Here is a 14,890-nt window from a genome sequence, read left to right as displayed (position 1 = left end):
TAATAAGCCCCATATATTACTCCATATATAATAAGCCCCATATATTGCTCCATATATAATAAGCCCCATATATTACTCCATATATAATAAGCCCCATATATTACTCCATATATAATAAGCTCCATATATTACTCCATATATAATAATCCCCATATATTACTCCATATATAATAAGCCGCATATATTACTCCATATATAATAAGCCCCATATATTGCTCCATATATAATAAGTCCCATATATTACTCCATATATAATAAGCCCCATATATTACTCCATATATAATAAGCCCCATATATTACTCCATATATAATAAGCCCCATATATTGCTTCATATATAATAAGCCCCATATACTGTATTACTCCATATATAATAAGCCCCATATATTACTCCATATATAATAAGCTCCATATATTACTCCATATATAATAATCCCCATATATTACTCCATATATAATAAGCCGCATATATTACTCCATATATAATAAGCCCCATATATTGCTCCATATATAATAAGCCCCATATATTGCTCCATATATAATAAGCCCCATATATTGCTCCATATATAAGCCCCATATATTACTCCATATATAATAAGCCGCATATATTACTCCATATATAATAAGCCCCATATATTGCTCCATATATAATAAGCCCCATATATTGCTCCATATATAATAAGCCCCATATATTGCTCCATATATAATAAGCCCCATATATTACTCCATATATAATAAGCCCCATATATTACTCTATATATAATAAGGACAACAAAAGCGTCAGTGAAAAGTATAGTGTGCACACATATGGCGACTCAAAATTAGATAATCAAAATAGGAGAACCAAGAGTCAAAACTAGCCAAAAAATATCACAAAAGGTAATATTTATTAAGTAAATCCTAAACAAAGATACAATAAATAATAATCAAAAGTATGAAGTGCATAGCAACTATATCCTAAAATACATCCATGTCATCCAGGTACATAGGACAGGACCCTAATACATATCGGGAAAACAGTATATTTGATCATAAACGTCAGAGTAGGGTACTATTGACACATGAGCTGCACTACCTCAGAGCTGTGGCGATCTAGTTAGAAGATATACTCAAAAGATCACCACATAAACTAAGTGTGCTAGTAATCACATAAAGAAGAATTTACTTAAATGGATTACCCATGTGTGCAGTGGAGTCCTGTCAGGGTCCTGGATGACGTTCTCCAACGCGTGTTTCGCCCCCTTAGGAAGCGGTAACAATAGAACGCGAAACGCGCGTTGGGGAACGTCATCCAGGACCCTGACAGGACTCCACTGCACACATGGGTAATCCATTTAAGTAAATTCTTCTTTATGTGATTACTAGCACACTTACCGTAGTTTATGTGGTGATCTTTTGATATGTGGCCACTGGGAGTATATCTTCTAACTAGATCGCCACAGCTCTGAGGTAGTGCAGCTCATGTGTTAATAGTACCCTACTCTGACGTTTATGATCAAATATACTGTTTTCCCGATATGTATTAGGGTCCTGTCCTATGTACCTGGATGACATGGATGTATTTTAGGATATAGTTGCTATGCACTTCATACTTTTGATTATTATTTATTGTATCTTTGTTTAGGATTTACTTAATAAATATTACCTTTTGTGATATTTTTTGGCTAGTTTTGACTCTTGGTTCTCCTATTTTGATTGTCCATATATAATAAGCTCCATATATTGCTCCATATATAATAAGCCCCAAATAATGCTCCATATATAAGCCCAATATATAATAAGCTCCATATATTGCTCCCTATATAATAAGCCCCAAATAATGCTCCATATATAAGCCCCATATATAATAAGCTCCATATATTACTCCATATATAATAAGCTCCATATATTACTCCATATATAATAAGCCCCATATATTACTCCATATATAATAAGCCCCATATATTACTCCATATATAATAAGCCCCATATATTACTCCATATATAATAAGCCCCAAATAATGCTCCATATATAAGCCCCATATATAATAAGCTCCATATATTACTCCATGTATAATAAGCTCCATATATTACTCCATATATAATAAGCCCCTTATATTACTCCATATATAATAAGCCCCATATATTACTCCATATATATAATAAGCTCCATATAATGCTCCATATATAATAAGCCCCAAATAATGCTCCATATATAAGCCCCATATATAATAAGCTCCATGTATTGCTCCATATATAATAAGCCCCAAATAATGCTCCATATATAAGCCCCATATATAATAAGCTCCATATATTACTCCATATATAATAAGCTCCATATATTACTCCATATATAATAAGCCCCATATATTACTCCATATATAATAAGCCCCATATATTACTCCATATATAATAAGCCCCAAATAATGCTCCATATATAAGCTCCATATATAATAAGCTCCATATATTACTCCATGTATAATAAGCTCCATATATTACTCCATATATAATAAGCCCCATATATTACTCCATATATAATAAGCCCCATATATTACTCCATATATAATAAGCTCTGTTATGGCTGGCAATCAGGCAACACAGCGTGCAGTAATCAGCGCACATACAGAGATCTGGCAATAACCCAAAACAATAGGACGAGCTCTGAGACGTGGAATCTCTGTAGACTGCAGTACCTGATCTATCCTCACACAACTGGAAGCAGCAGTGGATTGCGCCTATCCACTACCTATGCAACTCGGCACTGCCTGAGGAGCTGACTAGCCTGAAGATAGAAATACAAGCCTGACTTACCTCAGAGAAATACCCCAAAGGAATAGGCAGCCCCCACATATAATGACTGTTAGCAAGATGAAAAGACAAACGTAGGAATGAAATAGATTCAGCAAAGTGAGGCCCGATATTCTAGACAGAGCGAGGATAGCAAAGAGAACTATGCAGTCTACAAAAAACCCTAAAACGAAAACCACGCAAAGGGGCAAAAAGACCCACCGTGCCGAACTAACAGCACGGCGGTGCACCCCTTTGCTTCTCAGAGCTTCCAGCAAAAGAAAATAACAAGCTGGACAGAAAAAAACAGAAAACAAACTAGAAGCACTTATCTAGCAGAGCAGCAGGCCCAAGGAAAGATGCAGTAGCTCAGATCCAACACTGGAACATTGACAAGGAGCAAGGAAGACAGACTCAGGTGGAGCTAAATAGCAAGGCAGCCAACGAGCTCACCAAAACACCTGAGGGAGGAAGCCCAGAGACTGCAATACCACTTGTGACCACAGAAGTGAACTCAGCCACAGAATTCACAACAGTACCCCCCCCTTGAGGAGGGGTCACCGAACCCTCACCAGAACCCCCAGGCCGACCAGGATGAGCCACATGAAAGGCACGAACAAGATCTGGGGCATGGACATCAGAGGCAAAAACCCAGGAATTATCTTCCTGAGCATAACCCTTCCATTTGACCAGATACTGGAGTTTCCGTCTAGAGACACAAGAATCCAAAATCTTCTCCACAATATACTCCAATTCCCCCTCCACCAAAACAGGGGCAGGAGGCTCCACAGATGGAACCATAGGTGCCACGTATCTCCTCAACAACGACCTATGGAATACATTATGTATGGAAAAGGAGTCTGGGAGGGTCAGACGAAAAGACACCGGATTGAGAATCTCAGAAATCCTATACGGACCAATAAAACGAGGTTTAAATTTAGGAGAGGAAACCTTCATAGGTATATGACGAGAAGATAACCAAACCAGATCCCCAACACGAAGTCGGGGTCCCACACGGCGTCTGCGATTAGCGAATAGCTGAGCCTTCTCCTGGGACAAGGTCAAATTGTCCACTACCTGAGTCCAGATCTGCTGCAACCTGTCCACCACATTATCCACACCAGGACAGTCCGAAGACTCAACCTGTCCTGAAGAGAAACGAGGATGGAACCCAGAATTGCAGAAAAATGGAGAGACCAAGGTAGCCGAGCTGGCCCGATTATTAAGGGCGAACTCAGCCAACGGCAAAAATGACACCCAATCATCCTGGTCAGCGGAAACAAAACATCTCAGATATGTTTCCAAGGTCTGATTGGTTCGTTCGGTCTGGCCATTAGTCTGAGGATGGAAGGCCGAGGACAAAGATAGGTCAATGCCCATCCTACCACAAAAGGCTCGCCAGAACCTCGAGACAAACTGGGAACCTCTGTCAGAAACAATATTCTCAGGAATGCCATGTAAACGAACCACATGCTGGAAGAACAAAGGCACCAAATCAGAGGAGGAAGGCAATTTAACCAAGGGCACCAGATGGACCATTTTAGAAAAGCGATCACAGACCACCCAAATGACAGACATCTTTTGAGAAACGGGAAGGTCAGAAATGAAATCCATCGAAATATGTGTCCAAGGCCTCTTCGGGACCGGCAAGGGCAAAAGCAACCCACTGGCACGTGAACAGCAGGGCTTAGCCCTAGCACAAATTCCACAGGACTGCACAAAAGCACGCACATCCCGTGACAGAGATGGCCACCAGAAGGATCTAGCAACCAACTCCCTGGTACCAAAGATTCCTGGATGACCGGCCAGCACCGAACAATGAAGTTCAGAGATAACTTTACTAGTCCACCTATCAGGGACGAACAGTTTCTCGGCCGGACAACGATCAGGTTTATTAGCCTGAAATTTCTGCAACACTCTCCGCAAATCAGGGGAGATGGCAGACACAATGACTCCTTCCTTGAGGATACTCGCCAGCTCAGATAACCCCGGAGAGTCGGGCACAAAACTCCTAGACAGAGCATCCGCCTTCACATTTTTAGAGCCCGGAAGGTATGAAATCACAAAATCAAAACGAGCAAAAAACAACGACCAACGGGCCTGTCTAGGATTCAAGCGCTTGGCAGACTCAAGATAAGTAAGGTTCTTATGATCAGTCAAAACCACCACGCGATGCTTAGCACCCTCAAGCCAATGACGCCTCTCCTCGAATGCCCACTTCATGGCCAGCAACTCTCGGTTGCCCACATCATAATTACGCTCAGCAGCAGAAAATTTCCTGGAAAAGAAAGCACATGGTTTGAACACTGAGCAACCAGAACCTCTCTGTGACAAAACCGCCCCTGCACCAATCTCAGAAGCATCAACCTCGACCTGGAACGGAAGAGAAACATCAGGTTGACACAACACAGGGGCACAGCAAAAACGACGCTTCAACTCCTGAAAAGCTTCCACGGCAGCAGAAGACCAATTAACCAAATCAGCACCCTTCTTGGTCAAATCGGTCAATGGTCTGGCAATGCTAGAAAAATTACAGATGAAGCGACGATAAAAATTAGCAAAGCCCAGGAATTTCTGCAAACTTTTTAGAGATGTCGGCTGAGTCCAATCCTGGATGGCCTGAACCTTAACCGGATCCATCTCGATAGTAGAAGGGGAAAAGATGAACCCCAAAAATGAAACTTTCTGCACACCGAAGAGACACTTTGATCCCTTCACGAACAAGGAATTAGCACGCAGTACCTGGAAAACCATTCTGACTTGCTTCACATGAGACTCCCAATCATCTGAGAAGATCAAAATGTCATCCAAGTAAACAATCAAGAATTTATCCAGATACTCACGGAAAATGTCATGCATAAAAGACTGAAAAACAGATGGAGCATTGGCAAGTCCGAACGGCATCACCAGATACTCAAAATGACCCTCGGGCGTATTAAATGCCGTTTTCCATTCATCTCCCTGCCTGATTCTCACCAGATTATACGCACCACGAAGATCAATCTTAGTAAACCAACTAGCCCCCTTAATCCGAGCAAACAAGTCAGAAATCAATGGCAAGGGATACTGAAACTTAACAGTGATCTTATTAAGAAGGCGGTAATCAATACACGGTCTTAGCGAACCATCCTTCTTGGCTACAAAAAAGAACCCTGCTCCCAATGGTGACGACGATGGGCGAATATGTCCCTTCTCCAGGGACTCCTTCACATAACTGCGCATAGCGGTGTGTTCAGGTACGGACAAATTAAATAAACGACCCTTAGGGAATTTACTACCAGGAATCAAATCGATAGCACAATCACAATTCCTATGCGGAGGAAGGGCATCAGACTTGGACTCTTCAAATACATCCTGAAAGTCCGACAAGAACTCTGGGATGTCAGAAGGAATGGATGACGAAATAGACAAAAATGGAACATCACCATGTACTCCCTGACAACCCCAGCTGGTTACCGACATAGAGTTCCAATCCAATACTGGATTATGGGTTTGTAGCCATGGCAACCCCAACACGACCACATCATGCAAATTATGCAGTACCAAAAAGCGAATAACTTCCTGATGTGCAGGAGCCATGCACATGGTCAGCTGGGCCCAGTACTGAGGCTTATTCTTGGCCAGAGGTGTAGCATCAATTCCTCTCAACGGAATAGGACACCGCAAAGGCTCCAAGAAAAATCCACAACGTTTAGCATAATCCAAATCCATCAGATTCAGGGCAGCGCCTGAATCCACAAACGCCATGACAGAATATGATGACAAAGAGCACATTAAGGTAATGGACAAAAGGAATTTGGACTGTACAGTACCAATAACGGCAGAGCTATCGAACCGCCTAGTGCGTTTAGGACAATTAGAAATAGCATGAGTAGAATCACCACAATAGAAACACAGTCTGTTCAGACGTCTGTGTTCGTGCCGTTCTACTTTAGTCATAGTCCTGTCGCACTGCATAGGCTCAGGTTTACTCTCAGACAATACCGCCAGATGGTGCACAGATTTACGCTCGCGCAAGCGACGACCGATCTGAATGGCCAAGGACATAGACTCATTCAAACCAGCAGGCATAGGAAATCCCACCATTACATCCTTAAGAGCTTCAGAGAGACCCCTTCTGAACAAAGCCGCTAGTGCAGATTCATTCCACAGAGTGAGTACTGACCATTTTCTAAATTTCTGACAATATACTTCTACATCATCCTGACCCTGGCATAAAGCCAGCAGATTTTTCTCAGCTTGATCCACTGAATTAGGCTCATCGTAAAGCAATCCCAGCGCCTGGAAAAATGCATCAACATTACTCAATGCAGAATCTCCTGGTGCAAGAGAAAACGCCCAGTCCTGTGGGTCGCCGCGCAAAAAAGAAATAATAATCAAAACCTGTTGAATAGGATTACCAGAAGAATGAGGTTTCAAGGCCAAAAATAGCTTACAATTATTTCTGAAGCTCAGGAACTTAGTTCTGTCACCAAAAAACAAATCAGGAATCGGAATTCTTGGTTCTAGCATCGATTTCTGATCAATAGTATCTTGAATCTTTTGTACATTTACAACGAGATTATCCATTGAGGAGCACAGAGCCTGAATATCCATGTCCACAGCTGTGTCCTGAAGCACTCTAATGTCTAGGGGAAAAAAAAGACTGAAGACAGAGCTAAGAAAAAAAAATGATGTCAGGATTTCTTTTTTCCCTCTATTGGAAATCATTGAATGGCTCCTTGTACTGTTATGGCTGGCAATCAGGCAACACAGCGTGCAGTAATCAGCGCACATACAGAGATCTGGCAATAACCCAAAACAATAGGACGAGCTCTGAGACGTGGAATCTCTGTAGACTGCAGTACCTGATCTATCCTCACACAACTGGAAGCAGCAGTGGATTGCGCCTATCCACTACCTATGCAACTCGGCACTGCCTGAGGAGCTGACTAGCCTGAAGATAGAAATACAAGCCTGACTTACCTCAGAGAAATACCCCAAAGGAATAGGCAGCCCCCACATATAATGACTGTTAGCAAGATGAAAAGACAAACGTAGGAATGAAATAGATTCAGCAAAGTGAGGCCCGATATTCTAGACAGAGCGAGGATAGCAAAGAGAACTATGCAGTCTACAAAAAACCCTAAAACGAAAACCACGCAAAGGGGCAAAAAGACCCACCGTGCCGAACTAACAGCACGGCGGTGCACCCCTTTGCTTCTCAGAGCTTCCAGCAAAAGAAAATAACAAGCTGGACAGAAAAAAACAGAAAACAAACTAGAAGCACTTATCTAGCAGAGCAGCAGGCCCAAGGAAAGATGCAGTAGCTCAGATCCAACACTGGAACATTGACAAGGAGCAAGGAAGACAGACTCAGGTGGAGCTAAATAGCAAGGCAGCCAACGAGCTCACCAAAACACCTGAGGGAGGAAGCCCAGAGACTGCAATACCACTTGTGACCACAGAAGTGAACTCAGCCACAGAATTCACAACAAAGCTCCATATATTGCTCCATATATAATAAGCTCCAAATAATGCTCCATATATAAGCTCCATATATAATAAGCTCCATATATTACTCCATATATAATAAGCTCCATATATTACTCCATATATAATAAGTCCCATATATTACTTCATGTATAATAAGCCCCATGTATTACTCCATATATAATAAGCCCCATATATTACTCCATATATAATAAGCTCCATATATTACTCCATATATAATACGCTCCATATATTACTCCATATATAATAAGCCCCATATAATGTTCCATATATAAAAAGCCCCATATAATGCTCCATATATAAGCCCCATATATTACTCCATATATAATAAGCCCCATATATTACTTTATACATAATAAGTCCCATATATTACTTCATGTATAATAAGCCCCATGTATTACTCCATATATAATAAGCCCCATATATTACTCCATATATAATAAGCCCCAAAGGGGAATGACCTGTGAGCGAGAACATCGATAAGGGAGGAAAAATAGTTGGTAACCATACTGGACAAATGCTGTCTCCTGTCACTTTGAATCGATGCAGCAGTACCTGTCGTGTCTCCGGTCATTGCAAAATCACTCCTCAACCTGGTCATAAAACCCCTCTGTCCAACGCCACCTAGGATTTGTGCACCTCTAACACCTCTGCCATGTTGCCCCCTATGGCTCGTGTGAGAACCATCACCGCCTCTGTGTGCTGGGAATGCCTGAACCAAACGGTTTACAAGAGTTCCTTGTTTGGTAGCCAATATTTGCTCCAGGTTCTTATGTGGCATGATATTTTGTAATTTTCCTTTGTATCGTGGATCCAGGAGGCAGGCCAACCAGTAATCGTCATCGGTCATCATTTTGATAATGCGGGGGTCCCTTTTTAGGATACGCAAGGCATACAATGTTCCAGGTGTCAATTCACTGCTTGTGCTGGGTTGAGGAGCAATTAAATGCAAATCAACTTCACTTGTGGCCCGCAAAAACCCTGTACCTGACCTTTCAACGCCACCAGTTTCTATTGCCCCCTGAGAAGCATCCTCCTCCCATAAATATTCATCCCCATCATCCTCCTCCTCCTCTTCATCTGCCACCTCGTCCAGGAGAGTTCCCTGACCAGATAATGGCTGACTGTCATCAAGGCTTCCCTCCTCCTCTGCTGCAGATGCCTGCTCCTTGATGTGCATCAAACTTTGCATTAGCAGACGCATTAGTGGGATGCTCATGCTTATGATGGCGTCATCTGCACTTACCAGCCATGTGCATTCCTCAAAATACTGAAGGACTTGACAGAGGTCTTGGAGCTTCGACCACTGCACACCAGACAACTCCATGTCTGCCATCCAACTGCCTGCCTGTGTATGTGTATCCTCCCACAAATAAATGACAGCACGCCTCTGTTCGCACAGCCTCTGAAGCATGTGCAGTGTGGAGTTCCACCCTGTTGCAACGTTGATTATTAGGCGGTGCTGGGGAATATTCACTAATCGCTGATGGTTCTGCATATGGCTGGAGTGTACAGGCGACCGGCGGATGTGCAAGCAAAATCTTCGCACCTTCAGGAGCAGGGCTGGTAACTCCGGATAATTTTTCAGGAAGCACTGTACCACCAGGTTCAAGGTGTGAGCCAGGCAAGGTATGTGTTTCAGTTCTGAAAGGGCTATGGCAGCCATAAAATTCCTTCCGTTATCACTGACTACCTTGCCTGCCTCAAGACGTACACTGCCCAGCCATGACTGAGTTTCTTACTGCAAGTACTCGCCCAGTATTTCCGCGGTGTGTCTGTTGTCGCCCAAACACTTCATTTGTAGCACAGCCTGCTGACGCTTACCACTAGCTGTGCCTTAATGGGACACCTCGTGTGCAGCACTGGCAGCTGCGGATGGAGTGGTCGTGCGACTGCGCTCTGTGGACGAGCTTTCACTTCTGGAGGAGGAGGGGGAAGGGTGGCGAATGCCTACAGCCAACTGTTTCCTAGACCGTGGGCTAGACAGAACTGTCCCACTATTTCTGTCCCCTGTGGACCCTGCATCCACCACATTAACCCAGTGTGCCGTGATGGACACGTAACGTCCCTGGCCATGCCTACTGGTCCATGCATCTGTTGTGAGGTGCACCTTTCCACTGACTGATTGCCTCAGAGCATGGACAATGCGGTCTCTGACATGCTGGTGGAGTGCTGGGATGGCTTTTCTCGCAAAGAAGAGTCGACTGGGTAGGTCATAGCGTGGTACTGCGTAGGCCATCAGGGCTTTGAAATCTTTGCTTTCAACCAAACGGTAGGGCATCATCTCTAACGAGATTAGTCTAGCAATGTGGGCGTTCAAACCCTGTGTACGCGGATGACAAGATGAGTACTTTCTTTTCCTAGCGAGAGTCTCTTGCAGGGTGAGCTGGACTGGAGAGCTGCATATGGTGGAACTAGCGCTGGGGGTGGTGGACATGGCAGATTGGGAGAGGGTTGGTGTTGGTATTCTTGATGTTGGCCTACCTACAGTGTTTCCTACCAAGAACCTTGTGATTCCCTGACTGCTTTGGCCTTGCGACGATACCTCCACATTTGCTGCTAGTGGTGTCCTAACCGGTGGGCTTACTGTGAGGGAAGCAATGTAGCGTTGCTGACTACCTTCATTCTGAGCAGGTGCACCAACGGAACTAGACGTTTGGTAGTTAGTCCAGGCTTGCAAGTGCATGCTGGTTAAATCTCTACGCATGCACGTTGTATTTAAACTTTGGAAATTCTTCCCTCTGCTAAAGGTCTTTGAGCACTTCTTACAGATAACTCTGCACTGATCATTCAGATCTTTGTTAAAAAATGCCCACACTGCACTCTTCCTTCTATAGATTACCTTTTCAGGCATTGCACGCTGTGCTACTTTCACCGGATGGCCACGGTGTCCTAAAACTGTTTTTGGATTTGACAAACATTTTTGGCCAGATACGGGCCTGCCAGATGAAGGCTGTTGCGATGTAGATGGCTGCTGCGGATCATCCTCCTCCGCTTCAGAGCTACTGGCAGCGGCACCCTCTTCCCCCAATTGCTGCCAATCTGGGTCAACAACTGGGTCATCTATCACCTCCTCTTCAATGTCATGTGCACCTTCCTCTGTGTCACCGTGTAAGGTGCTATAGCGTTTGTGACGGGGCTCCATAGTCTCATCAGAGTCAGTTCTGGCTCAGTACACTGCGAGGGCAATGTGGTGATCTGAGTCAATGGAACAGCATAATAATCCAGCTGTGGCTGTGCATCTGTGCATTCCATGTCCGATTCTTCCTGTAATGGGCTGTTAACAATTTCCCTTTCCAACCCAGGCACGGCATGTGTAAAGAGCTCCATGGAGTAAACTGTAGTTTCGCCTGCCGCATCCTTCACTATTGGTTTGGGTGAAGGACACAAGGAAGCGACTTGTTCCTGACCGGGAGCATCCACTGACGATACACTGTTTTTATATTTCGAACTTTCAGAAGAGGAGGCGAAAGAGCTAGAGGCTGAGTCAGCAAGGAAAGCCAAAACTTTTTCCTGCTGCTCCGGCTTTAAAAGCTGTTTTCCTACTCCCAGATAAGGGAGCCTTCGAGGCCTTGTGTAGCCAGACGATGATGCTGGCTCAACACCTTGAGCTTTTGGTGCTATTTTGCTTTTCCCACTACCACCAGATGCTCCACCACCACCATCAGTACCAGCTGGCAACGACCGCCCACGGCCTCTTCCACCAGACTTCCTCATTTTTGGAAAAATCTAACCAAAATAACAACCGTTATATGGTACTGTAAAACAAGGTAGAAGGTGTATATAAACTTGTTGACAATTTATATCTCCCTTTTTTGGGGGGAGACTGCACAAAAGCTCAGGCCCAGTGTATTACACTGCACAATGTAAGAGGCAGAACGTGGCTGGAAGATATACGACAAACTAACAGAACTGACGTAGATCGACTTACTGCCAATTTAAATCTCCCTTTTTTGGGGGGGAGACTGCAACAAAACTCAGGCCCAGTGTATTACACTACACACTGTAAGTGGCAGAACGTGGCTGGAAGATATACGACAAAGAGAACTGACGTAGATCCACTTAGTGCCAATTTAAATCTCCCATTTTTGGGGGGGAGACTGCACTAAAACTCAGGCCCATTGTATTACACTACACAATATAAGTGGCAGAACGTGGCTGGAAGATATAAGTCAAACTAACAGAACTGACGTAGATCCACTTAGTGCCAATTTAAATCTCCCTTTTTTTGGGGGGGGAGACTGCACCAAAACTCAGGCCCAGTGTATTACACTGCACAATATAAGTGGCAAAACGTGGCTGGAAGATATACGAAAAACTAACAGAACTGACGTAGATCCACTTAGTGCCAATTTAAATCTCCCTTTTTTAGGGGGGAGACTGCACCAAAACTCAGGCCCAGTGTATTACACTACACAATGTAAGTGGCAGAATGTGGCTGGAAAATATACGACAAACAGAACTGACGTAGATCCACTTAGTGCCAATTTAAATCTCCCTTTTTTAGGGGGGAGACTGCACCAAAACTCAGGCCCAGTGTATTACACTACACAATGTAAGTGGCAGAACGTGGCTGGAAGATATACGACAAACTAACAGAACTGACGTAGATCCACTTAGTGCCGATTTAAATCTCCCTTTTTTGGGGGGGAGACTGCAACCAAAACTCAGGCCCAGTGTATTACACTACACAATGTAAGTGGCAGAACGTGGCTGGAAGATATACGACAAACTAACAGAACTGACCTAGATCCACTTAGTGCCGATTTAAATCTCCCTTTTTTGGGGGGGAGACTGCAACCAAAACTCAGGCCCAGTGTATAACACTACACAATGTAAGTGGCAGAATGTGGCTGGAAGATATACGACAAACAGAACTGACGTAGATCCACTTAGTGCCAATTTAAATCTCCCTTTTTTGGGGGGGAGACTGCACCAAAACTCAGGCCCAGTGTATTACACTACACAATGTAAGTGGCCTAACGTGGCTGGAAGATATATAAAAAAATACAAGGGCTGTAGCATACCTCCCAACCGTCCCTCATTGTGCGGGACTGCCCCGGATTTGATGCTTGTCCCGGCTGTCCTGCCCGGGACGCAGAGCTTCCCGCAGACAGAACAGTTGATGCTGCTGTCACACGCCCCTTTTGTTAGGCCACGCCCCTTCCCCGTCGGTATGTTCCTGAGTCTTCCAGTCTGCCACTGCCTCACAGTTCAGAGAGAGGGGACACCTGAGGTGTGAACATAACACAGCCGGACACAGCCTGGGTGCCGGCGGCAATGTAAGCAGCAGACCATGAGTGGACTGGAGGCTGCTAATGGGACAGATGCAGATCAGTGAGTAGTGGATGTCACAGAGATGACTCACTCCGTCCAGTGCATTGTGGAGGAGGAGCAGCTGCAGCTCCCTGGGAGAGTGACAACACTATCAATGTGGCTGCTTTATTTCCCCAGGCGTAAAAGGGATAAGCCCTTATGACAGTCAGTCACTGTATCATCATGTGCTAATTACAAGCTGCAGCTCCGCTCGGTGCACACACGCGGCTGAGGCTCCGCTCAGCACACTTCGTACACAGACACACACACTCGGCTTCGCTCGGTGCACCTCGTACACACACGCGGCTCCACTCGGTGCACCTCGTACACACACGCGGCTCCGCTCGGTGCACCTCGTACTGTGAAAGGTGTACGGAGCCATGTGTACGAGGTGTACGGAGCACAGCCGCGAGTGTACGAGGTGTGCGGAGCAGCATGTGAAAGGTGTACGGAGCGGAGTCGTGTGTAAGAGGTATACGGAGCCATGTGTACGAGGTGTACAGAGCACAGCCGCGTGTGTACGAGGTGTATGGAGCACAGCCACGTGTGTACGGAGCGGAGCAGCATGTGAAAGGTGTACGGAGCTGAATCGTGTGTAAGAGGTGTACGGAGCCGTGTGTACGAGGTGTACGGAGCACAGCCGCGTGTGTACGAGGTGTACGGAGCACAGCCGCATGTTTACGAGGTGTACGGAGCTGAGTCGGGTGTGTACGAGATGTACGGAGCGGAGCAGCATGTGAAAGGTGTACGGAGCGGAGTCGTGTGTGTAAGAGGTGTACGGAGCCGTGTGTACGAGCTGTACGGAGCACAGCCGCGTGTGTACGAGGTGTACGGAGCGGAGCAGCGTGTGAAAGGTGTACGGAGCGGAGTCGTGTGTGTAAGAGGTGTGCGGATCAGAGCAGAGTGTGAAAGGTGTATGGAGCGGAGCCACGTGTGTACGAGGTGTACAGTGCAGAGCCACGTGTGTATGAGGTGTACAGAGCAGAGCCATGCGTGCTCAAAGTATACGGAGTGTGTGCAATGTGTATAGAGCGGAGCCGTGTGTGTACAAGGTGTACGGAGTAGTGCCGTGTGTGTACGAGATGTATGGAGCGGAGCCGTGTGTGTATGAGGTGTATGGAGCGGAGCCGTGTATGAGGTGTATGGAGCTGAGCTGAATGTGTACAAGATGTACGGAGCGGAGTGGTGTGTGTATGAGATGTATGGAGTGGAGCCGTGTGTGCAAAGTGTACAAAGCGCAGCCGCATGTGTAGGAGTAGCTATGTGTGGCCATTATATGGTACAAAGTATCATGTGCGGCCAATATACAGTATGGAG

Source organism: Ranitomeya imitator, chromosome 3, assembly GCF_032444005.1.
Source record: "Ranitomeya imitator isolate aRanImi1 chromosome 3, aRanImi1.pri, whole genome shotgun sequence".
In the NCBI taxonomy this organism is placed as follows: Eukaryota; Metazoa; Chordata; class Amphibia; order Anura; family Dendrobatidae; genus Ranitomeya; species Ranitomeya imitator.
The sequence above is the reverse complement of the archived record's forward strand: the minus strand, read 5'-3'. Positions refer to the sequence as shown.